The sequence below is a fragment of the Zingiber officinale genome, chromosome 4B (assembly GCF_018446385.1).
Source record: "Zingiber officinale cultivar Zhangliang chromosome 4B, Zo_v1.1, whole genome shotgun sequence".
NCBI classification, from domain to species: Eukaryota; Viridiplantae; Streptophyta; class Magnoliopsida; order Zingiberales; family Zingiberaceae; genus Zingiber; species Zingiber officinale.
The window spans coordinates 114,099,748-114,125,085 of NC_055993.1; the positions used below are offsets into that span (position 1 = coordinate 114,099,748).

Consider the following 25,338-nt stretch of genomic DNA (forward strand, 5'->3'; position numbering starts at 1 on the left):
GAATAAGGTACAAGTATCTGTATCGGAAATAGTCGTCTATAAAGCTAATAAAATATGTTTGACAACCCCAACAAGCTTTAGGGAACAATCCTCATCCGTATGTATCAGCTCTATGACTCCATTACACCATCTTAAACCTTTATTACTTTTTTTTAGTTATTTTCCCCTTAATACACTCAATGCAAATACCAAAATATGACATATCAAGGGAATCAAGAATTCCTTGTGACATTAACTTTTTTTAGGCATTGTTTAAAGATATAACCTAAACACCTATGTCACAACATGGAAGAATTCTCATTTGTCAATGCCCATTTTGTACCTATACTATGTATCACGATATTATCCTTATGAGTCACAATGTCAAATCTGTATAGTTTATCAATCAAGAAATCAATATCACACAAAATAGAATTTCAAAGAATATTAAACTTTTTATTTCCAAATAAACAAGTGTATCTAGTTTTATCTAAATATGATATAGAAATTAAGTTTAATTATACTACAAATATATTTTCTAAATTTAAGAGTACATTATTCCCTAGATAAACTCTAAATACACCTGTAACCTCCACTTTCACTTTCTTGCTCATTCTCATATAGATGAATCTTTTAACATCAACTGATATTTGGTTCCAGAGATAACTCTACATAGTTACACTCATGTGAGTAGTTGTTCTCATATCTATCCACCAAGTGTTATTAGGTATAATTGTTAAGTTTACTTTTAAACTAGCATAGTTGATAAGTATACTTTTCTTGACACATTATTTGATATATCTAGGACAATTCTTCTTTAGATAACCTTTCTTTTTATAAAATTAATAAGTTGGATTCAAATCTTTTTGTGTTTACATCTTATGTCCTAAAGTCTTAGTCACTATAGGTTATTTGTCCTTACCCTTACTCTTATCTTTTTTCCTCTTCTTGTACAAGTGTTGAGATGATGATGCAAAGTGAGAACTATGAGATGTGTCATATCTCAATATCTCTTTTTCCTATGCATACTGAGCTATGAGCTTATTTAATGTTCACTTCTCCTTTTAAGTATTGTTACTTATCTTAAAGGAAGTGAACTGTATAGGTAGAGAGATCCACATTAGGTTCACAAGAACACTTTTCGACATTTCTAGCTTTGATGTCCTAAGCCTTGTAACTAAGTTTGACATCTCCATTATGTACTATCCTTCCCATTATATCGCATGGGCACCAACTTCATAAGAAGTGTGGTAGTCTCAACCTTTTAATTTGAAGCAAATCGACCCACTAATTCCCTAATGAAGATCTTAGCATTCTCATTCACAATAATTGAACCTCGTATAGATTTTGGAATTGGCATCTTCATAATCATTAAACTCATGATTTGATCGCTCCTACTTTTTATAGATCACCTTTTGATCTACAGTGGATTCACTTGATAAAGATGCAGAGCGATCATACCTAAATGTAAAGTCTAGATCCATACAACCTAATAATACCATAATATGTTCTTTTCATTGACCAAAATTTATACCAGTAAGCACAGGGATGTTTTCAGATTAACATATATTGAGAGTGCTACATAAAGCAAAAAAAACATAGCTCAATTTACAAAACAAAGAATGTATCTTTATAAATGTGCAGGAGCATAAATACAGCAATCAAAACATGGAACTTTATTGGCATTAATTAAGATACTTAATACAACATTACATTAAGTCTTTTGACTAAAATACTGTTAATGGTACTCTTCAAACAACTCATAATATTTTCTTTTATCACATAACTCGCTTTCCTTTGGGACAATGCATTAGGCACATGATTAATTTTATTTATGAATTCCCTTAATTAGTTTATTGTCATAATGTATCTTCCTTTAAGCCGACACACTTCGCATATGACTAAGAAGTCAAGCTTGATTTGTAATCTTCTTTAAACATACATCTGGCATAAAGAATAAATTTCTTTTGGGAAAACCATCTTTAACATAGATATACATCTATCTACACAAATACACCTACCATTACTCAATAGTTCTCGCTTTGGCGATAATATTAGTTCAACTAAAGAATAAATGTGAAGAAGAATGTAGGATAAACTATTGAAAACACAGCTAATCAGCTATAAGTCAATTGATATCAATTATTAATCAATTGGTATTGCTAACAATCGATTCTCACATTCATCAATCAATTGTTACACCATATGTGTCAAATCCTAGAGACACCCATCAATTGCTAGTGAATGACAGTTGACTAAGTCATAGGAGTCGAACTCATCGATTGAGTCAGAAGGCTTTTGTGTACGAGCTCACCCACACCAGTCGATTGTTCTTGATGTCCATTGGTTGAACTGCCCAGTCAAGCTAGAAACATTCTATGGCTAATTCGTGAACACTAGTCTCGAACTAGATGTGTTCTATGGACAACTCTATGAATGACAATCGATTGGATGTTCATCGGTTGAACTTCCCAATCGAGTTGGATATTGTTCTGTACACAACTTCGAGCACACCAATTGATTGATCCTTATGTAAGTTAACTGATAGACGCGAATCAAACTACCTAGTCGAGTTAAATACATTCTGTGCCCAAATTTATGCTCACCTGTCGATTGGTAGTCCTATTAGTTGACTAGTGCTCGAAAACCTGCATTTCTGCATGCAATTTTCTATAGTGAGAATGGCATGGAAAACTCCAAATTCGAGTCGTTCTTCGCAGATGATGTGAATAACTTAAAGTTTAGGTTAAATTCTAGCGTATCCAATCATAGATTTGATAGATATACATTAATTCGCTATTCGAAATGGAATTAAATGCAAAAACCAATGTATTCTTACCAAATCATCAAAAATAATCCTTACACCTTAAAAAGGATGACAAGTTAATCCTAAACTCTGATACCAATTGAAAGAGGATACGATTCAATGAAAACAATCTGAATGATGCATCATAGGATCTAGTTATCATCAACAATAACGCTACATGCATATCAAAACAATGAATATCCAAATGCTGACCTGAGTCCAAAGTTAGGGTCATTGTTCCTTGTCATCAGATGAGTTCCTACAAGTGCGACAAAATGACCTTCTGCAGGGATTAAGCAACAACTGTAGTCTCATCTCAACGGAGAAAAGAGGAGGAAGATGTAGAGGAAGCAACCAAAATGAAAATGTCTAATTGATTTTGACTTCCTCCCTTTAATACCCAAGACCCATACAGGAACCATCAACCATAAAATCAATAACTTGTTAACAACTCATTGATGTTAATGAACTAGATTATTGGATCTACATATACAATCCATGTCCAATAGATTGGATCTACACCATTACTATTGGTCACCACCTATGATGTGGAGTATATCTTGCGGACAGTAAAAACGAGTTTCAAACCATGTTGAATATTTAATAAAGTGAAATAATCTATCAGATATTGAGGCGAGTTAGAATTGAGAGGATGTTTTATGACAATTGACCGAGCACATTAAGTGCTACGAGGAAGAGGATGCGTAAGGCCATCACAATCCTAAGTGGGATAGTATGTCACAACCTGCCAATTTTCAAGTCGAAGAGAAGTTCTTGATCTATTCTTTAGCTTACCCTTTTAACCTACGGTCTTAACCCATCATCCATTTTTTAGTGTCTTTCTTAATATCATTCTAAACATTTCTCTAGAATGATGTCTCAAGTAGTGTTATACCGAGCAACTCGAGATTCAGATATGTGTATGCTTATGGTGATTGTAAGCTAAGTGAAGAGGGGCTACGCAAATTTCATTAGATTGGAATGGAATTTTGGTTATATAGAAATCACAACTAATTTGGAAGAATATAAATTCTATAGTCAAAGAATGTTTATATAGTAGATAATTGAACAGTTGGTTGGCTAAGTTCATATTAGTTGACTTGTCAAAGAGTCATTAACTTTCAACGATTATGATACTCTAATCAAGTAGAAGTCTTTTATAATCAATTGGAGATAGCTAAATGATAGGAGCTTTCATTTATAAATTCTTAGAAATTTAGATGCTCAAGTGCTCCAGTCTTAGAAAAAGATTGAAAACATCGATTCAATCCCTTTATAATTTACTCTTTTTCATGCTTTCACTTTCATCTTTGGAAAATGATGAGATATTTGTCAAATGAAATCACTATACAATGAAAGCTTATGATAACTTAGGAAATGTTATCGGTTGGGTGTTTACAAAGGTTTATCTTATTGTTTCCTCGTTAAAAATAAAGTCGATTCCAACCATGTACATGGTTATTGAATATGTAGAGTCATCAAACTGTACATCCTAAATAGACTAAACAACAATGATGCTATTGATATAGGTATAAGATCAACAAAATAAAATGGGTAGGATTTAAAAAGAAATCTTCATAAGAATCATACGTGGTTTTATGTTATTAATGCTAGCCATGCGGGGTAAAAATCAATAACTAGCATTGATTTGTTGCATGGTATAAATGGGTTCATTTTGCCAGGATGCATATGCTAACAAAATTCAGAGAATTATTGTACATTTATATGAAATAGAGCAATCTAATTCATCACAAATTCTACCAATTTTCTTTTCTTTTTTCATTCCAATGTTTGGACTGCAAATTACTAAACCACATATCTAATTTGAAAAAATTCTCAAAGAGGGTAACATGTCCGCAGCTAACATAACAACCACGAAGGCCGGCTACAAAATCATGGCCAGGCCGGCCACAAGGCCAGAGGTCACAGGCTCACAGCTAGTAGTCTAGCTGCACGGCCTGGCCACGCGACTTCTAGCCTAGTCACGATTTTGTGGCCAGAGGTCAAGATGGTCAATTACAGCGGCCCGATAATTTATGATATATTGTTAACGGAAAAGAAATTTTTAAAAAGAGACTACTGTTTGGTAAATAAGTTGACCCTGGGAATTTTTAAAACTTGGGAACACGGTTTGGCAATTTGCCAGTGTTTGAGCCCACAGCCTTGCATTAGTGATTTTAAAATGTAGAAAGCTATAGACAGTTGCTGCCCATTTACTTTTCAATCGCTATGCACCATCTACATATCATGAACAGTTTACAATTTCATTTTCACGGGCTTTCACTAAAAATTTGTTTTAAAATAGAATCCAATATCAGTCACACATATTCTCATGTTGAAGAGCCCATAACAATTTTTGGAACATCCAAAAGGATCAAATACTTAATCCATTATTATTGTTTTCCTCAGATTATTAATGAAAGTAACTTTTTGATTGAAGAAAAAAAAAACCCGTGTATCCTGCTTACTTCGCACCAGCTACCCATGACGCTTCTATTAGATTTTTCACTAAACCTATCCATCGAGGTAATATTTGTAGAAACCACACTCGTTGGAATGATCAATACTACAAAACACAAATAATTCTGATAGTTTGGCAGCATAACCGTTATTTATTAATGAATATATACTTTTTTTTTAAGCAAACATTCATGTTAATAACATACAAAATCTTTTGAAAAGGCTACAATATGTTACCAACAAACAAATAGTTAATAATGAATAACTAATAATAAAAGAGATCAAATTTTACCATTGTACCAAAACAACCCCTTCAATGAATAACCAACAATAAGAAATCAAATTTAAGAAATTACAAATTTAACAACTTGCACAATTAATTAAATAATACATCTTCTTGAGACTCATTATTTTAAGCAAATAATACGAGTAAATAATAAACATACACAATTTTTAATCAATTACCTATAAATTAGAGGTCTTCAAAAGACGATTGTGGCAAGTGTTTGTAAACGAAAGATTAGTGCCGGAAAGGAGAGTCTTCCCAATTAAGGGAGGGAAGAGAAGCCGGAAAAGGATGGATCCTGCAAGAGAGGAAGATCTGCACGAGAACAGGTCGAGGATGAGGGCTCTTGGGAAAGCATCCTCATATCTTGTATTCTATTCCTGTTTTTTCTTCTTTCCCCTCGTATATAGTACTTTTCATTTTTCATGTCAATATCTTCAGACATGTAAAACTTTCGTGCAGTATGACAAGCAGGAAAAATAGATTGCATCGGGAGAGCATTTAAGTCAAGTATAACCTCCCTTTCATTTCTTGTGCTATAGATTTTTCCTTTTAACGTCCCATGTCATGTATCTTGAAAATTGCAATACTTTCTCAAAGTATCACGAGCAAGAAAATAGAGTTCCAACTATCCAAAGATTGGTATTGGGTGAACATTTGTCAATATAAGCCCCCTTTTCTTCCTTGTCTTATAATTTATTGATTTACATGTCCTGTATCTTGAGACTTGCTAAACTTTCTTGTAGTATCGTAATCAGGAAAATACATGTCCTGTATCTTGAGACTTGCGAAACTTTCTTGTAGGATTGCAAGCAGGAAAATACAGCTTTAACTATTGGAAGATTGTATCGGGTGAACATTTATGTCATACATGCTCCCCTTCTTTTCTTCCTTGTGCTAGTTTCTTGTATGCATGTACCATATTGCATTGCATAAGCTTCAATGTTGCTATTGAAAATTGCCTAACCCAAACCCTATAACCTGTGGCTGTCCAAATTGGCAAACCTTAGCTTTAGTTTTAACCAGCCAATGCAGTTTAGCATTGTAGGGAATTGTTCTAAACAACTGTGCAAAGGGTGTTAATAGTATTAGAATCTAGTAGGGAATATTGTTAGTGAGGCTTCCATCTATAAGATACACATAAGATAAACATATAATAAAACATTGACATGGAAATCTCAAGAGAATGAGAAAAAAAGTTTCAAAACTTGCCTCTATAGAAGAGTCAAGAATCTATACCTATTGAAAACCTTTCTATTTTATGGGATTCCAAATGCAATATCACCATATGTAATGAATGGTCAGGGAAATAAGAACAGATCATAGAAAAGATATCGATAAATCTTGAAAGTAAATAATGCATTGTTCTGAAAGAATATAAATCTAATCACAGAAATGGTTGACAAAAAACTTTAAGGCTGCAAAAAGAATCTCTACACAATTAAGCAACCGCTTTCATGTCATCAAACCTGTGCAACAGGAAGCAGCAGAGCCACTCCAGTTGTGTAAAGCATATTAGTTTCACATCAACAGGAGTAAGAAATACGAGGGTACTTACAGGCCAACCAAAACTTTGAATGCGTCATAGTTCCCCATTGAGCACCGTTGGAGTTCCACTCATTATTATACCAAGGGAAAGCTCGCTAGCAAAACTAGCCCAAGTTTATTCACAGCCTAGTTTATGGGAAAAGACATTCTGTACATGAAAAATTAAACATGAAAATTCAAATGAGAAAAATGACAAACCGTACATCACCAACAGCCCTTGGCATTGTGTTTAGGAAAGAGAAAAGATTGTCCACAAAATGAGAAACAATCACACAGAAAAACACCAACAAAACTCAATCTAAGCTGGATTGTTTGCTACACCAGCTCTTTGGTTGTGAAAAAAGATTATTTGTAGGCAGTTTCAACAAGTTTTAAATGATCTCATCATGGTACCAACATATGCCTTTTTTCAAATTGTGTGATGTAAGAGAAGCCTAATATTATGAAAACCACAATTCCTGACGTTACATGGCCAAAATCTTTAGCATAGGCATGAAGCCAACCTACATGGCCTTACAAAATGGATTAAGTGAGAAAGAAAGCAAATTGAACAAAAAGCATAGTTTGGGAAGGGGTTTCTTACCAGAAATGTGATGATCAAATATCATTAATAGTTGGTTTACCCTACATAATGCATTCATATACTAGCAATAGTATATGATTAAAGGTAAAAGACAATCATGCATGAAAGAAAATAACAACATTAAACACCTGTAAATTATTTGAATGTTAAGAGAAGAATAATGAGAAAAAACAGGCCAAACTGATATATATAAATCCTTGGCGACATGAGCATGATTGAATTAGTGGATTTTAATAGAATGGAAAAGGAGAATGCCTAAGTCATTAATGATTATGGAATAGATTTCAAAAAATAGTAATCTAGTATAAACGTGTAAGTGATTCTAAAACTTTTTCTGCCTTCAAGACTAAATAAAACAATAGAGTGATAATCAGTTAAAACATCTGGTAATCAATTACAGGAACAAAACAATGAGCATTCCAATACCTTCAATTTTGTGTTCCTGATGTTAAAACCTTGTGACTACATCTTAAAGAAAAAAAATATTTAGTAATATGCATGAATTCTATTTTTTTTGACATTCACACAGAATTAGAATAAAGATACATGGAGGCAACAAAAGTAATGACAAAGGTAGAGAATAAAAAGCAGGAAATGCAGATAGTTTTAATTATGTTCCATTGCCAATGGAAAGAGTGCATTGGTCAAAGGTATTATACAAGGAAGCTTAACACTAAGGCATGTTCATTTGTGAAATTTCATAAATCTAGTTTTGGAGAAATTTAAAACAGCTATTGAAAATTCACTTAACTTGGTCCATAGTTTTTTTCTTAAAAATAGTTAATTCATAAAAAATAGTTGTCTGGATCTGTTAATCAAAAAACAACAGTAAATATAAGAAAATATAGCACTGTCAATGTAAACAAATATGGTTAGTTAAATTAACAAGTATTGCTAATGAGAATTTCCTTCAATAGAGGTCGGTGGTAGAGTGACATCTAGTGGTCAATCCAAGTAGTTGAAACACATGGCTTAATTTACTTGTATCAATATTCATAGGGAGTGACTCAAGAAGAAACCAAAAATAGAAGGGAATAAAATCTAGAGTCCAAAGTATTGTCAAACTAAGCCATATAAGATTTCCCTAGTAACAGAAAGGATCAATTGGAAGGACAATTGTGGCGCTTGCAAGTTACCGGCATGACAGTTATCATGATGGATGAACCACATTTCTTAGTAACAGTTTTCATCAAGAACATGCAAAAAAAGCCTTTTTTTTTTTACTTATCTTGACATTTGCAAATATGAATTTATGGTCTAGAAAGAATACACAATAAACAAAATAACAATCATAAAAAGCTAATCAAAATCAAAGAGTGTAACAAAAAAAAATAAACTCATGAGAAATCTGACATTCTTGAAGTGGGAGAAGCCACCTAGTACAACCTGCATTAAGACCCCAATCTTAATTATCAAGCAGATCAAATGAAAATTTAATCAAGAGCCAATAAGAAAAGATCATACACCAATGCTCCTTCTGATTTAACAAAACTGAGTAGTCCATCACTCAAATCTCAAGCAAACCCTCAGCACTCGCACTTAACAGCCTCAAAGGGGCAGGGTGCAACGTCAGCAGTCACCTCAGCAGAAGCAGAACCGGACAGGTATCTAGAGTGTTATATTTGATAGCATACTCAGGGCCAACGATATCACAGTAATACTTCTTCAATAACTAATAAAATCCGAACTTCCAACTCCCTAGAGCTTTGTATCGTAGGCTCGTAGCAGTGTCAGCACCGATCTTCGGACCCTTTGGTCTTTTAGCAAGAGACTGAATAAGTGGAGATGCACTTCGACGAGTAGATCTGAAATTATTCCGAGAGAAATTTGTGTTGAACTAAACAGTAGTAGAAATTATGGATCTTCGTCAAATAGGACTTGTCGATCGCGAGATGCCAGTTAACCGGATCCGGTAGAGCCAGGATCGAAACTCTAGAAGACTTAATTAACATGAACACACTCATCTGGATGCCAGATTTCACGAGATCGAGTGCGGCCGCAGCCATGTGAATGAGGCCGCGACTGGCGATCCCGTCGGCGGAACAGACGACATAGTCAATAGCCAAGCACAAATTTATTTTACCGTACTCGTTTAGGGATTGGAAGACGGCAGACCCTACCGAAGGAATGACAGTAAGAGCCGCCTCGGCGGTGACGCCGCTCCGAAACAGAGTCATCCGATCCATGCCGATTCTCCCATACGAAAGACAGGCGAGACCTGTGGGAGAGATCCAAATCGGAGACCAGAAGCAAACATCGTTCTGCCTGCGCGAGCGGGGAAGAACAGCAGTAATCGTTCTGCCTGCGCGAGAGGGTAATGGCTGTGTCACGTCTCCACTTTTTATTTTTTTTTATTTTATTGTGATTTGGCGATTTTGGAACTTTTCAACGTAGATCAATAATCTGTCGTATGTTATTTGATATTGATGATTTTTATTTATTTTTAGAATTTAAAGTTAAGAATAATAAATTTAGAATTAAAAATAACACTTAATGCACCTTACAGAATATTAAAGTTTTTCTTAATGCATCAATATAATACTCCTGCAGAAAAAAATTTACTTACATTCTCTTAAAAAAAATAAATAATTTAATAATTTTATCACTTGAAAAAGATTTATTATCACACTTATAAAAATATAATTACAAACTTTTAGAAAATTAAATTTTATATAAATTTTATTTTTAAAAATTTTAAAAAAATATATTTAAAGTTTTTTTTTTTTTTTTTTTTTTTGCCTAAAGCCTAAAAATGATTGAAACGTCTCTAGTTAATTTGCCAAAAGACTCAAAATCTATAAAAATTAACATGGAGACACGCATTAGGATTTTAAGAATTAAATAGTATCTATTAGGCGCAAAAGTGCTCAACAATGATAGAGCTCTCAAAATATTGAAAAAAAAAATAGTATGAATTCGAAACTTCTATGTTCATAAAATAAATTTTGGCAAAAGTATTTGACAACTCTAAAAGTATTAAAATTAAAAAAAAAACAAATATTAACCGATTCAAGGGAATCCCAAGTGTGATAATGATCATGCTATATTTAGCATGAAATCTAAAACCTACAGGGTAGGTTTAATTGAAAATTTTTATTGATAATTTTGATTATCTAAGGTTATATTATTTAATTATATTTGGTTGAGTAATGAATGATTCTTATATAATGGGAATATAATTTGGAATGTGATTATTTGTAAGTGTGAGATTTTGGAGTTAACAAAAAAAATTTAATTTTTTTCCCAAATGTGTATTCCAAAAGTTGAACTAAATAATATTAAATTATATTTTATTTCTTATAATCTTTGTTATATAATTACACAATAATCAAATAATTAAAATTATGCATGATAATTTAAAATAAAGACATCCTCTAACTATTCAACACTTTTGGTTAAAAAGTGATTAAATTAATTAACTTTAGTTAAAAATATGTTTGATGACACTAATACACAAAATTAGATTAAAAAAGGTAAAAATTAAAAGGATGCCTCAAATTAACAGAAACATCATATTAGTATTTTTTAAAAAAAAAAAAAAGTCAAATGAGCGTCCCTCTATGTCTCTCTTATGATTTTATTCTGGAAATACCCCTGGATTCGACATTATTGTAGAAGATATCGGTTAGTTTCTACAACGTGTAAAAGATGTCGGCTAGCTTTCTACAACATGTAGAAGTTGTCGGCTAGTTTCTACAACGTGTAGAAGTTGTCGGTTAGCTTCAATAACGTGTAGAAGTTAGCAGTTAGCTATTATACGTTGTAGAAGTTACATGCTAACTTATGTACGCTCGATTATGAATTATGATTAAATTATATTCACTTGAAATGTAATGAATATCATGGAGTCCTCATCATTTGGTTTATTTATTAAAATATTATTTTAATCGGGTTATCTCTAAAAAAAGTAAAATCAAAATGATATAAAGTCGTCATTATATAAGCTAGCAACTAGCTTCTATACATTGTAGAAGTAAGCAACTAGCTTTTGCACATTGTAGTGTCATGGAGCTTCTCCCACACCCTAACCACTTGATGGTCGACTATAAGCTGACCATGTGATTTACTTCCCTTCATATAACTTGGAGACGAATTATGAGGGACGCCTAAGGTGAGTGTAATCACCTTTTGCTACAACAAATTGATTCAAGGGGCCTAACCAGTACTTGGTGATGGCTATAAGCTGACTCTGTAATTTACCTCTCTTCACATAACCTAAGAATGAACTGTGAGGGTCATCTAGATTGAGCGCAATCATCTTTTACTGTAATACAACAAATTAATTCAAGGGATCCCACAAGGTGCTCAGTTGATTAGAGGATACTAGATTTGATACAATAGGGCATAGATCAATTCTCGGAGAGTGCATGTCTTCGAGAAAAATTCCTCCCACCTCCTCACCACTTGACGGTCTACTATAAGTTGACCCTTTGATTTAGCTCCTTTCATATAATATAAGGAAGGATTGTGAGGGGTGCATAGAGTATAATCATCTTTTGTTAAACTTCTCCACCTACGGATGGCAATGGGCGGGGTGAGTTTGTCATCCTCATCCCCGCCCTCGAATTATATCCTTGCTCTCATTCCCGATTTGATATAATCAGAGAACTCCCATCCCCGACCACACAAGGATTAAATCTCCATCCCCATTCCAATCCCCACTTTAAATATCCATTATCCATTAATTTCACCAAAAAAGTTTTCAATTTTCAACCCTTCATAAATATATTAATAAAAAATATTCAATCACATATAAATATTAATATTAATTAAACAATAGATATATAATAACATTAATAACCATTTAATCAATAGCAAACTATTAAACTTCATTATTATTATTATTATTATTATTATTATTATTAACGCACATTTGGGAGGGGATAATATCCATATCCGCCCCGTTCAACTGTAAAGATTTAAAAAAATTTCGAATCTGAACTCATACTTGAAAAGATTCTCTAACCCATTCTCATTTCGGGTGTTCCCGTTCAGAAAATTGTCATTCCTAGCTTTATTTGATTTAAGGGGATTCTAGAAGTGTAATAATAATTATTTGATACGAATTTGAGATTTCTATAACTATCCAATATTTTTAGTAAAAGAATATGATTAATAAACATAAAGTACTGAAAAATTTAGAAAATTAATATATTAATAGAAAATTTAGTAAAATTTAGTATATGATTATTTTCTCCTTCGCATGGATCTTCTGGAGAGGATCTAGTTAATTTTTCGTTGAGCTTAAGTGTGTTTAGCGCTCTAGATCCCTACAAATACTCCTATAGATGTGATACCATGGTAAAACACAAAAGGCAATTAAGGATGATTCAGTTGAGATCTGGAGATGAACTGACTCCTTGATATATTTATGACAGAGCTCTTTCGATAGGTCAGATGGGCATTAGGTCGACTCCTATCGGGTTGGCTCCTATCATGTTGGCTCTTATTGGATCAAGCGGTGGTCAGGTCTTGCGATTGTAGCGCCAATAGTTGTTGGGCCGAGCAATGTAAGGACTCTAATGAAGATCTCTAAATATGACTATTGAAAGAGCTAAAGAAAGGATTAGAAGGGAAGTCAAGATGGACCTTGACGAAATTCCTACTACGCTCAAATCAAATTTTAAAGAAGAGTTGGAAGGAGATGATAATGAAGCGAAAATAATAATGTTAAATGTCATCGTGTACCTCTCAATGTTGCTACCATTACCTTATACTTTGGCGGAGTCAGGAATGGGAACCTGTCCGAGCTAAAACATCTGAATGCGCTCCCGGGCTAAAAGCTTTTTCTTTCCATTTGAAAATTCAAAATACTAGGTGTGAACAAGTAAAATTAATCTAATAATCATTTGAATGAGCCCCTGAGGTATAGCCTGGTAAGCTAATGCTGGACTCCGCCGTTGACTTTATACATAGAGCGAAGAGGTGGTCAGAATTTCCAAGGAACCTACATTTTTCCTCTTCATCAAAGGGCGTGGCCTTTGATAACTGACGCCATTATATTATAACCGCCGTGTTACATCAATCCGAGCTCGGGAGAGATTTGATCCGAGTCTAGTCGTAGATTTGGACAATTGGACTTAACTTGAATGTGACATGGACTAACTCAAATCAAGCTCGTCCATGAATCGGCTGACTCAACTTGAGTTACTTGGCTGATTCGATCTGAATGCATTGACAAAGTCTTGGGCCCGGGTGGTTGGCACTGTCGAGCTTCTAGTAAATGCAGTGTGAGGGTTCTTCATTTCTGTCTACTTTTGGACGTTGGTAGTTGCAAACAAGTGTGCACGCACGTATGGAATGCGACGTGAATAAATCGGCAATGAAATTTGACCGATGTAGCATCTGCGCTCGCACAGACCTGTAAAATTTAAAACGCGGCGTCTTATTAGCGAAAAGAAAATGGCCAGCACTCGTTCTTTTACCTGTTCATAATCGGTGTTTAGCATGCTTCTGTATTTTAATCAAACATAAACTCAGATTTTTTTTAGTAATTTTCTTGATTATAATTTTTTATTAGAATTAAAAGTTATATAAATAGTTAAAAGAATATTCTTAATAAAAAGTCAAAAAAAGGGATCCCATGATATGTTTTATTGTAATGATTAAGAATAATTGTTATAATATGTATTGGTGTTATCATTTTCGAGTCCAAAGTTGATCAGTTTAAATTGATCTAAATTTAAATTTTGATATTTGATAATATATGAGAGAAAAATTAAATAGGTCAAGTTAGGATTAGATATTTGACTGAGAAAGTCCTAACTAGAGGTTAGACAAGATAACAGAAAATCTTAGCGGGGCTAGATAGTGGAAGACCTAGTTGGGAATTAGACAATGGAAGTCCTAATGGAGTTAAGAAAGTGGGGCTTAGGCTGGGTTATTTCACCTCCGCCGCAGCCACGAGGCACGGACGACGTTGCCCCCGTTCAGCGCCACCTCATTGGAAACCTCATACGCGCCTCTCTCTCTCTCTCTTTTTCCAGCGTCGCCGCCTCACGTTGAGGAAGACTAACTCACTCCTGTGAGCGCCGCCTCCGACGCCGTCCGCCGTCGATGGCAGCCACCTCCGTGACCGGATCGCCCCTCTCCTCTCTTCCTCTCTCCCTAGCGACAGCCATCGCATCCAGCGGCCAAGCGCCACTCCCCGCCTCACCTCCTTCGCCTTCTGCCCCTTGCATCGCCTTCACTGTCGATTGGACCACGCAACCCAAGCGCCACTGCCTTCAATGCACCTCTGGTTGCTTCTGTCGGCCACCCAGGTCCCTCTCCAGTGCTGTCGCCTCCAACGACTACCACCTCCAGTGGCTACCGCCTCCACCCACCTCCTCCACAGCCACCACCCTCCGGGGCAACAGTCGCCTGGGTTCTTAGATTTTCCCACTGTCTCGTTTCGGCACTAATCACCTGTTATGGTTCCGTCTTGTTTAGTTGTTATGGCCTTCAAGTCGATATGGTGTCCGACTTGTGAACCGATATAGTTCCGACCTTCGAACCTTTGATATGTTCCAGCTCCTAGGCTTTGTGTGACCTCCGGTCTTGTACTGCCCCCAGCTTCACGTCGACCAATTCTCCATCCAATCCGATCCTTCAAGCTATATAAAGTCCTACTCCTACGGGCCAAGGTACAAGGAGGCTATAGCTCCCATTTTTACATATGTCATTTCTATCCGTCATTAAATGTTAATATCAAAGGAGACTAACCTGAGATAGTTTATCATCTCCGGCCAGACCTACGGGTCAAGTGTTACGACTAGTTTACCGGTCTAGTACAGAGCACCCACTAGGTCAAGGTACATCTAAGGCAAGCTTAAGGCATAGACCATTAAGGTCTATGCCTAGGCCCTTATTATATTGGGGTCCATCAAATTTTATATATATATATAATATTAATTTGGATATTAAATATTAAAAATTATGGCTAAATAAATTTTAGTCAACATTTATTTTCACCGATAATTTTAATTTTTTACTAATTAAATTATATTTGCTCAATAATTTTAAATTTTTAGATTTAACTAATAATTTTTATTTTTTTAGATTAAAGTTAAATTTAATCGTTTTTCTTTTTTTTACTCATATTAGATTTGATTGATAATTTAATTTTTTAATATTAAAGTTAGATTTGGTTGGTAATTTATTTTTATTTTTAATTAAAATTTGATTCATAATTTTTAATTTTTTACTGATAAAAATTTAATTTAATAATTTAAATTAAGTTTGGCTAATAAATTAAAAATAATTATTGGTTATACTTAATTAATGTTTTTTTATTAAAATACTTTTGAAAGTCTTTCAAAAGTGGTTCTATTATTTCTTTTTAAATTTTATTTTTCTTTCCTTATGCTCTTTTATTATCAATTTTTTACTATTATTATGGTGTCCTTACTCTTTGATGAGTTATTATGCACACTTTTTTTTTTTAATAATTTATCGTCAATATTTACTAGCTAAATAATTTTAGTGCAATGATATGTTCAAGGAAAAAATCTCAAGGAAAAGCTCAAGGATAAACACATAAATTCATAGTCCACTATTTCATTTTTGTGGACCCCATGAATTTATGTGTCTATCCTTGAACTTTTCATTGAGATTTTTTTCCTTGAGCATATCATTTTTCATAATTTTAACTAAATAAATTTAATTGATGATTTATCAAAGTTAAAATTGATAAAAGACAACTTGGTTTAAGAATGTCCTGCCAACATGAGATCCTAAGGAAGGGTCTATTGTACGCAATGCCTATATCTAGACTATTACTTGAACCTATTATATCTAGGTCACACAATAATAATTTTTACCATTGTATCAAGATTTATCTTCATCGAAGTTAAAATTAATTGATAATTTTTTTAAAAAAAATAGCAATTAAAATATATATTAATAGTATTATAATAATTTATTACTTATTATCAAATTAGTTAACATAAAATATTTTTTATTTTTTATAAATTTTACTAATAAAAAAAGTTAGGTTTGTCACAAGATAAAGTTATTCCTACATGATCTAGTTGGTCACTCCTTCCGATTACATAAATAATCATTGGCAATATATAAAAACTGTCCTTTTAAATTTTACTAATATAATTAAATGTCTCTAATAATATTTTTAACATTTATTTTAAAAATATATTAAGGCCTTAATTTTTTTCAGCCTAGGGCATCAAGAATGGTTGAGACAGCCCTGGCTACATTACCATACTCATTCTTTATTTATTTCATAATTTCACTATTAGCATATTCCTTATATATTCATGGTAGCCTCCTCGAACATCGAGATACCTGGGACCGGAGTAACCCGGTCACTATTTATAGGTAATATTGACTAAAGACCTTGTGAGGACTCGCGATTTAGTCAATATTTTAACTATATTATTTCGATGATTTCGTTTTCTCAGTTTCATGTTAGGATCATATACTATTAGTAAAACAAATCACCTGGGTTTGATTGATAATTTATAATCGGTAAATATCATTCGTTGGTCAAAATAATGATTTTTTAAAGAAATTATCGACCAAACAAAAGGTCAATCAAATATATTTTTTGTTAGTAATTTTTAAAAATAAATAACTGATAAATGACAATATGTTAATCAACCACTTTAATACTATTGTATGGGATCATTATAGTAGAAGGCAACGTCTACGCTAGTGCTTTTCATAATTTATTTGTTTTTATTTTTTTATATTTGATTTCCGAATAGAAGTCTTGCCATATATAAATAAAGAAATAAAAATATTTTCATCATATAAATATCTAATTTTTACTGTCCAACTAATCTTGAAGTTAATCCGTTTGAACCTTTAAAATTTTTTCATCGACAATTAAAATAGGATTCATCTACATGAGGGGAAAGGATGTCAATCCATAGTTCACTACAATGGCCCCTAATCCAAGAGAGAGAGAGAGAGAAAACAGAAAGAGGTCTTAGCTTTGATCTAATAGATTAGGTTTCTAATTCACATTATTATAGTATTCAAAAATATTTCTTCTTATCCTAATTATTGAAACTTCCTTCTTATACTCATCCATTGAGATATTTTCAAATGCTTGGTTTATGAGATCTAATCTCAACCGTTAGTTCATGGTAATGAGATCCAATCTCAACAACATGTTTAATTTTCAACTATTTAAAAAATTAATTTGGCAAAATTGAGTCCATTTTGAAAATTAAATTAACGTTTACTTAGTTTTTAATTTGATCACTCAACTTCTAATATGAAAATTAATGTTGATTATGTTAAAGATGCTAGCGGGAAGTGAATAACTTCGATCCTTCGTCTCGATTACGAACTCGTCATTTGAATGTATAGCGAAATATTTAAATCAAACTTACATCACATACACAACACCTTAATTTTACTTTACTTAATATTCATCCCTTAGTGTTTCTAATCTAAAGTCTAATTCTAACGATCTGCCGTTGCTAAACCTTCTTCTTGTCTGATGCCTTCCAAGAGCGGAAAAACCTCCAACTTGTTCTCACAATAATACAATAAGAAATAAGAATGCAAGTACAAATGAAAATAAAATGACTTTACAATAAATTTTTTGCTTTGCTTGTTCTTTTGTTAGTTTGAATTATCTCTTTGTGATCGGAAATGTAGTAGTACTTCGTTTTTAAACCCTCAAAATTGATATCGAAAATTTCTTTGAAATCCTTCTTTTGTAGCCTCTAAGTCAGGGCTAATTTTTAATTGACAGTCGATTGTTATTATCCATCAATCGATTGCCCTGTCAAATCAATAACCTATTCATCCAAATATGACATCAGTAAAATTAAAGAAAATTGAAGAAATTTTCTCTAGGTTGTCCTTCATCGATTTTGGCTAATTTTTGTCTGTCATCTTATTTCTACTCATGTTTCCTTCTCGCGTAGGAAACACACATTTAATATATTTTCTTCTAGAAAATAATAGAAACATTATCATGTCCACTCGTATGACTATTGCGAAGAAGTAAATACTTTTTCTACCGTCTTATTAGTTGCACCATTTTTTTTATTAATTAGAAAAGATTTGAAAAGTGGAAGATGTTGACTCATTGCTAGGGACGAGCAAAGAAAATGAAAAAACCATGCTAGATAAAGTTGGTGAAGTGATTGTTGTTAGATTTAATTTAAGGTGGTAGAATGTGACATAAGTTTGATTTCATAATTAAGATTTTTATCGTAAAACGGATCTTATCAAGTATAAAAATGAATTTAGAGAATAAAAATTACCTACATTGAGCGCCGACATCATTGAAGACTCGATTTTCACCTCTACGAGGGGAGATGGATTCCCGTGTGTACTTTTTAGGGTTGTTGTAAGCCGTCGTGTTTAAGAATATGTAAATAAGCATTCAAATAAGTTAGACCTAAGTGCATGTTTATAATAACAACAAATCCTAATTCTTAATAGGTAGAGCAAGAGATGAGACCGGCCCAATAAGAAATACAATCACTAGTCCGTCTATCAAGGCTTTAGTGATTTGGCTAATTAAATAAATTATTAAGAAATAACCAACTAATTATAATCTGTAGGTCAACATCATGGATTGGATCTCGTTGAATCCAACATTCTCTCATTTGGTCAAAGGACATAATTAGCTTCAAAATGAGTTTAATATACCAGCAACACTATATCCTTAATAATCCACATCATCTAAATGTTTGATCGGATATAGGCCGTCCCCTCGGATGGGTCTAGTGGCTAGCACATGAGGTGTTGCCACAATGAGGTCTGGAGTTCGAATCTCGGCAAAGCCGAGGTAAATACCTCCCTTATGTGCTAGTCACTATTCCAAAGGCTAGTAGTCGCCCGTGATTTACCTCCTTCGTGTTGGCCTTGGGACGGGTTGGCGGGGCCGCTGGGGGCGAACGTATTCGCCTTTTTTTTTTTTGCCACAATTGATCAAATATAGGCCAAGATCTAAAATCATATGTAATAAATTCGTGCCTAACTCACAATCTTACACTGTCAATGTTATAGTTCAATAAACATAAGTGGTCCTTCAGTGATTTATTTATAATGCTTAACGTTAATGCGCAAATAAAAACAATAAATTACATGATCATAAACAGGATCCAAACCATTACAAATGTGATCACAAAGCAATATCCAAACAAATAAATACCCTCTATAAATTAAAGCTTGCAAAAAGTCCCAAGTTATGCACATGCTCGCGAAACATCTTGGGACGAGGCAAGACTTTTGTCAATGTGTCTGCCACCATAGCACCAGTACTAATGTGCTCAATGGATATTAACACGTTTTGGATACTTTCCTTCACAACAAGATATATAATACCAATATGCTTGGAAGCACTACCTGACTTGTTATTCTTAGAAAAGAATACGGCAGCTTGATTATCGCAGAATATTTTCAATGGTCTGGACATAGAATTCACCACTTGAAGTTGCATGATAAATTTTTTAATCCATATAGCATGACACGACGCTTCATAACAGGCTACAAATTCCGCTTCCATGGTAGAAGAAGGCGCTGTAATAGTCTACTTTGTACTTTTCCATGAAACAGGTGCTCCAGATAACATAAAAACATATCCAGATGTAGATTTTCTAGTATCGAGGCATCCTGCGTAGTTAGAATTAGAATATCCAATGGTCTCGAGAAAATCTGACCTCCTGTAAATGATCATGAAATGTTTTGTACCCTGTAAGTATCGCATAACTTTCTTTGCATTCTTCCAATGATCCATTCCTGGATTAATTTGGTATCGACCAAGCATGCCAACAATATATGCGATATCTGGACGCGTACACACTTAAGCATACATTAGACTTTCTACAACAGATACATAGGGAAATTGCTCAATCTCATTAAGCGTCAACTGGGTCCTAGGACATTGTGATAAACTGAACCTGTCACCTTTATAGACCGGTGCAACTGTGAAAGAACAATTATGCATGTTGAATCTTTTAAGAACCTTTTCAATATAGGCTCTTTGAGATAGACCCAACATTCCATGAGATCTATCCCGATGAATTTCAATGCCTATAACATAAGAGGCTTCACCGAAATCTTTCATATCAAATTTACTTGATAGAAAATCTTTTGTCTCTCGTAACATGCCTAAATCATTATAGGCAAGTAAAATATCTTCCACATACAGTACGAGAATGATAAATTTGCTCCCACAGATTCGCAAAAAATGCATTTGATCATGTCTGAGAGCTTACGAGATGAAATACTGGGTGACGATGAGCGGTGATCAATAATAACTCTAATGCAGACGAGTAAGGGAGGATCCGAGAAAACCATAGCGGACCTCACAAGAGCCTAAGTGCAGAATGATAGACCTGAGAAAATCAAAGTGGATCTATGAACAGTACCTCGCAAAAATAAACTCCGGTGAGATGCCTCCGTGGATCGACCAAGTCTCGGCAATCTAGTGAACGATCTCCTCTCCCTACACACAATGAGATCAACCAACAAAGCGTTAGTGACCTAAGACCGGGGTGGGAATTCCTGGCTAGGCCCCCCGACGCTCAAGTTAGTCTCCGGTGAGAAACAAGGGAAACAGTGTGGAAGAAGATGAAAATTAAGGTTTGATTGTGATGCAATGCCTATGTTTGTGTACCTGGCCCGTAGAGAGGATTCCCCTTTTTATTCCACGTTATCTAACCTCTACAGTCATGAGGTGGACCCCGGTTTGTTAAAGTTTGTTAAGAGATGATGTAAGCTAAAACTGTAATAATAGTTTAAGGAATCTTTTTCTTACTCAGATGTACCTTCTTTATCGTTTAGCATACCTGTGGAAAATTCTAGAAGCTATTTGCCGCCAAATTAATAAAGATATCATATGATAACATATTCTTGTAATTCACCTGTTACATTCATATGGTTAACCACATAAGGCTATTCTGTATATGTGAGGGGTATCTTTTGTTGTACTAGTCTCGTCCGGTATTCTATACTTGATTAGTTATTTATACCCGATGATGACTCTACTATTTATAAATATGCCAGGAAACCGTGCAAGGTTGGAGACCTTTATATTTAATCTGCTTTCCATGCTCGGCCAGTCTATTAAACCCGTCTGGTTCTACTTTATCGACCGAGATTATCCAGTCGGGCGTATACAAACAATGGTACCCAGTAGACTCTTCCTCGATTGACTATATGCCCAGGATTGTGCAAGACAAAATACCTTAGTGCTCGATCGGTCTATGGAGCCCGGTCGAGTATGCCTTATCGATCGAGATTAATCAGTCGGACGTATATAAGCCTTCTCCCCTGGTCGGTCTCCCCTTAGTCAGTCGTATGCTAAGGATCGTGCGGGACTAAATGCCTTAGTGCTCAGTCGGTCTATGGAGCCCGGTCGAGCATGCCCTGCCAACCGAGATTAATCAGTCGGGCGTATATAAGCCTTCTCCCTTGGTCGGTCTCCCCTTAGTCAGCCGTATGCTAAGGATCATGCAGGACTAAATGCCTCAGTGCTCGACCGGTCTATGGAGCCCGGTCGAGCATGCCTTGCCGATCGAGATTAATCAGTCAGGCGCATATAAGCCTTTTCACCTTGTTAGTCTCTCCTTAGTTAGCCGTATGCTAAGGATCGTGCGGGACTAAATACCTCAGTGCTCGGTCAGTCTATAGAGCCTGGTCGAGCATGCCTTGCCGATCGAGATTAATCAGTCGGGCGTATATAAGCCTTTTCACCTAGTCGGTCTCCCCTTAGTCAGCCGTATGCTAAGGATCGTGCGGGAATAAATGTCTTAGTGCTCGGCCTGTCTATGGAGCCCGGTCGAACATGCCTTACCGAACTCATATGCTCGGTCAGTTTATTACGTTCGGTCGATCTCTGTCTGTCATACGTGCAGCGACCCCCCTACCTGGTCTAAACCTTTCCTTGGTGACCTCTTATCTTGCTCTTTTCAACCTTTCCTTGGTGACTTAATCATAGAACTAAATTCAAATCACCGTTGGGCAGAATTGATTTAGAACTACGATTAAATTGTGTGTTAATACTAAATTATTATAGAAAATTAAACATAAGTTTTCCATTAAAAAATAGCAAAATATTATAACTTTCCGTTGGGTTGACTGTAATAAATGCACATAAATTTTTTTCCATAAAAACTTTAATATAATTATAGTTGAATTCATCCCACAGAAGATAAATTCATACTATAATAAATTCCATTCAATAATTAAAATAATAATTTTCGATTGGGTCAATTATTAATTTTAATATAAGAATGTAACATAAGTGTGGTTTCATTATTCCTATTTATTTAATTGATAAATCTCCCGTTGGGTCGACTTATCATGAAAATAAATAAGAGTCTCGCATTAAATTTAATATATTTATGTCATGCTTTCAATCATACGTACCATAATTATATACATGAAAATAATAATTATGATTTAAAATTAATTAAAAATATCGCAACAAGGTAATGCCTTAACGAAGTCAACAATTAAATCAATTAAGCATAAATTCATATAATCATATAAAGGACATTATTTCCTAATATATTATGGTAAATGATTTATCAAAAGTACATTAATCACATAAGATATTTATCTTAATAAATAACATGACAATTAATATGACAACTATTAATGACATATGCTATAACAACATTGATAATTATGACAGACATATCATGAATAAATCATATGTAGAAATAATTTATTCAACATTGATTTATATTTAGCAATTAATTATGTCATTAATTGCTATCAAATATTTGTTTTGAGACATAATTATATTACCATTGAAAAATATACAATGTGTGATCCAATATCTTCCAATAATTTTACACCAAACTTTGTATCGGCCATGCGTTACACTAACACCAAACATTATATCTAGAAAATAAAAGAGCTTTCTAGGTAAAATGACTTTCGTGATATTTTGTCGTGTGACCCTGGAATGATATTAATTTTTTTCCCCTCCAATAGAAAATAAAAGAGCTATTTTCTCTCTCTATTTTCATTACATTTTATTTTAAAAAAAATTATTGAAAGGGCACGGTATATTTTAATATTATTATAATAATTTTAATTAGAGCTGCTCTAATATATTAAAATTATTAAGTAATTATAGTTAAAATTATTTTATTATTGATTAAAATTGTTTAAATATTAATTATAATTAATTAAATTTATTTAAAATTGATTTAATTTGGTTAAATGTTTCCAACATAGAGGTAATTTAGTAATTTTGATAAAAATCTGTTTTGATATTTTTTTAAAGATAAAATAAATATTAAAAAATTATTTTAAATTGATATTTTAATTATAATTTATTTAAAATTCTAAATTGTATACCCTATTAAAAAAAATTATATAATAAAAATTCATATTGAATTTTTCGTGTATAAAAAATTAGTATGATACAAATTTGTATAAAGTTAAATTTTGGTATCAAAATAGTATATTAAAATTTTTTATATAAATTGTACCATATCAAATATTTTGATATATTTTATAAGGTATATGTACTATATTGAAATTTAAATAATTTTTATCATTAGAATATTCATTCTATTGAAATTCGAATTTTGATATACCATAATACGTAATAAATACAAGGCATGGATGCTGATTGTTTGATTCGGAACAATTTTTGTTATAGACTATTAAGGGTACGTTTGGTTCAGGGTTATTCTTGATAATCTTGGTTATCTATCCAAGGTTATCAAGAAAAACCTTGTTTGGTTTAGGTATTCGATGATTTCCTGTTAATGCTTTATTCCTGACACGTCAGCAAAAGGGTCATGCAGCCTGGAATCGGAAAACCTCAAAAAACTAAGGTTTTTCTTGATTCCGGGGTTAACGATTTTTTTTTACCAAAAATACCCTCCGATAAGAAAAAATATGAAAAAAAAGAGGAAAAATGTAAAAAAATATAAAAAAATGTAAAAAAATTAAAAATGTTTTAAAAATTTATTTTAAAAAAAAATAAATAATTTTAAAAAATTAAAAAATATAAAATAAAAATTTTAAAAATGTTAAAAAATTTTAAAAATTTTAATTTTTTTTTAAAAAATAAAAAATTTTAAAAATAAAAAAAATAAAAAAAATAAATAAAAATTAAAATTAAAAAAATGTAAAAAAATAAGAAATATAAATATAAATAATATAAAAATATAAAAACATTAAAAAAATAAAAAAACACATAAAAAAGTAAAAAAATATATAGGAAAAAGAAAAGTAAAAAATATTTAAAAATAAATAATAATAATAATATTATGTATATTTGGTTTTGTAATTGAGGGTAATACGGTAAAATATTAAACTAGGATATTCATTAAAACCTTCAAACAAACAAGTTTTTGTTGCTTTACCTAGGTTGAACCAAACAACATTTGATTATATTTTATTCCCCATAATCTTGGTTATGTGATTACCAGGTAATCACATAACCAAGGTTATACATGACTTGAAAATACATGTGTTTATTTTCAATTGTGCATAGATTTACGTGTTGCATGGATGGCGCAGTTAATATCGGATGTTAGATGCCATAGATTAGGTGAAAGTAATTCTTTTGATTAGGTGTTAAATCTTTTCGGTATAAAAGATTGTTGTAACTGTGATTTTTTTTTGTGTGTTTGAATGGAATTTTAAAAATGGGTCCTTTAAAATTAATAATAATGTTTTTAATTAAACCTAAAAAATATAAAATAAAACATATAAATTAAATAGCATATAATATTCAAA

General features: G+C 33.0%; 1 long non-coding RNA gene and 1 other non-coding gene across 2 annotated transcripts; both read right to left on the minus strand.

Annotated features, from left to right (window-relative positions):
- Positions 1 to 6,176: 6,176 nt before the first annotated feature.
- On the minus strand, positions 6,177 to 10,026 carry LOC121976107. The gene is made up of 2 exons (XR_006110548.1): positions 9,127 to 10,026; positions 6,177 to 9,048 (listed from the first exon to the last, which is right to left on the minus strand). It is a non-coding gene; the product is annotated as an uncharacterized LOC121976107 (long non-coding RNA).
- Positions 6,294 to 6,411, minus strand: LOC121978996. The gene has a single exon (XR_006111297.1). It is a non-coding gene; the product is annotated as a small nucleolar RNA snoR104 (small nucleolar RNA).
- Positions 10,027 to 25,338: the final 15,312 nt, after the last annotated feature.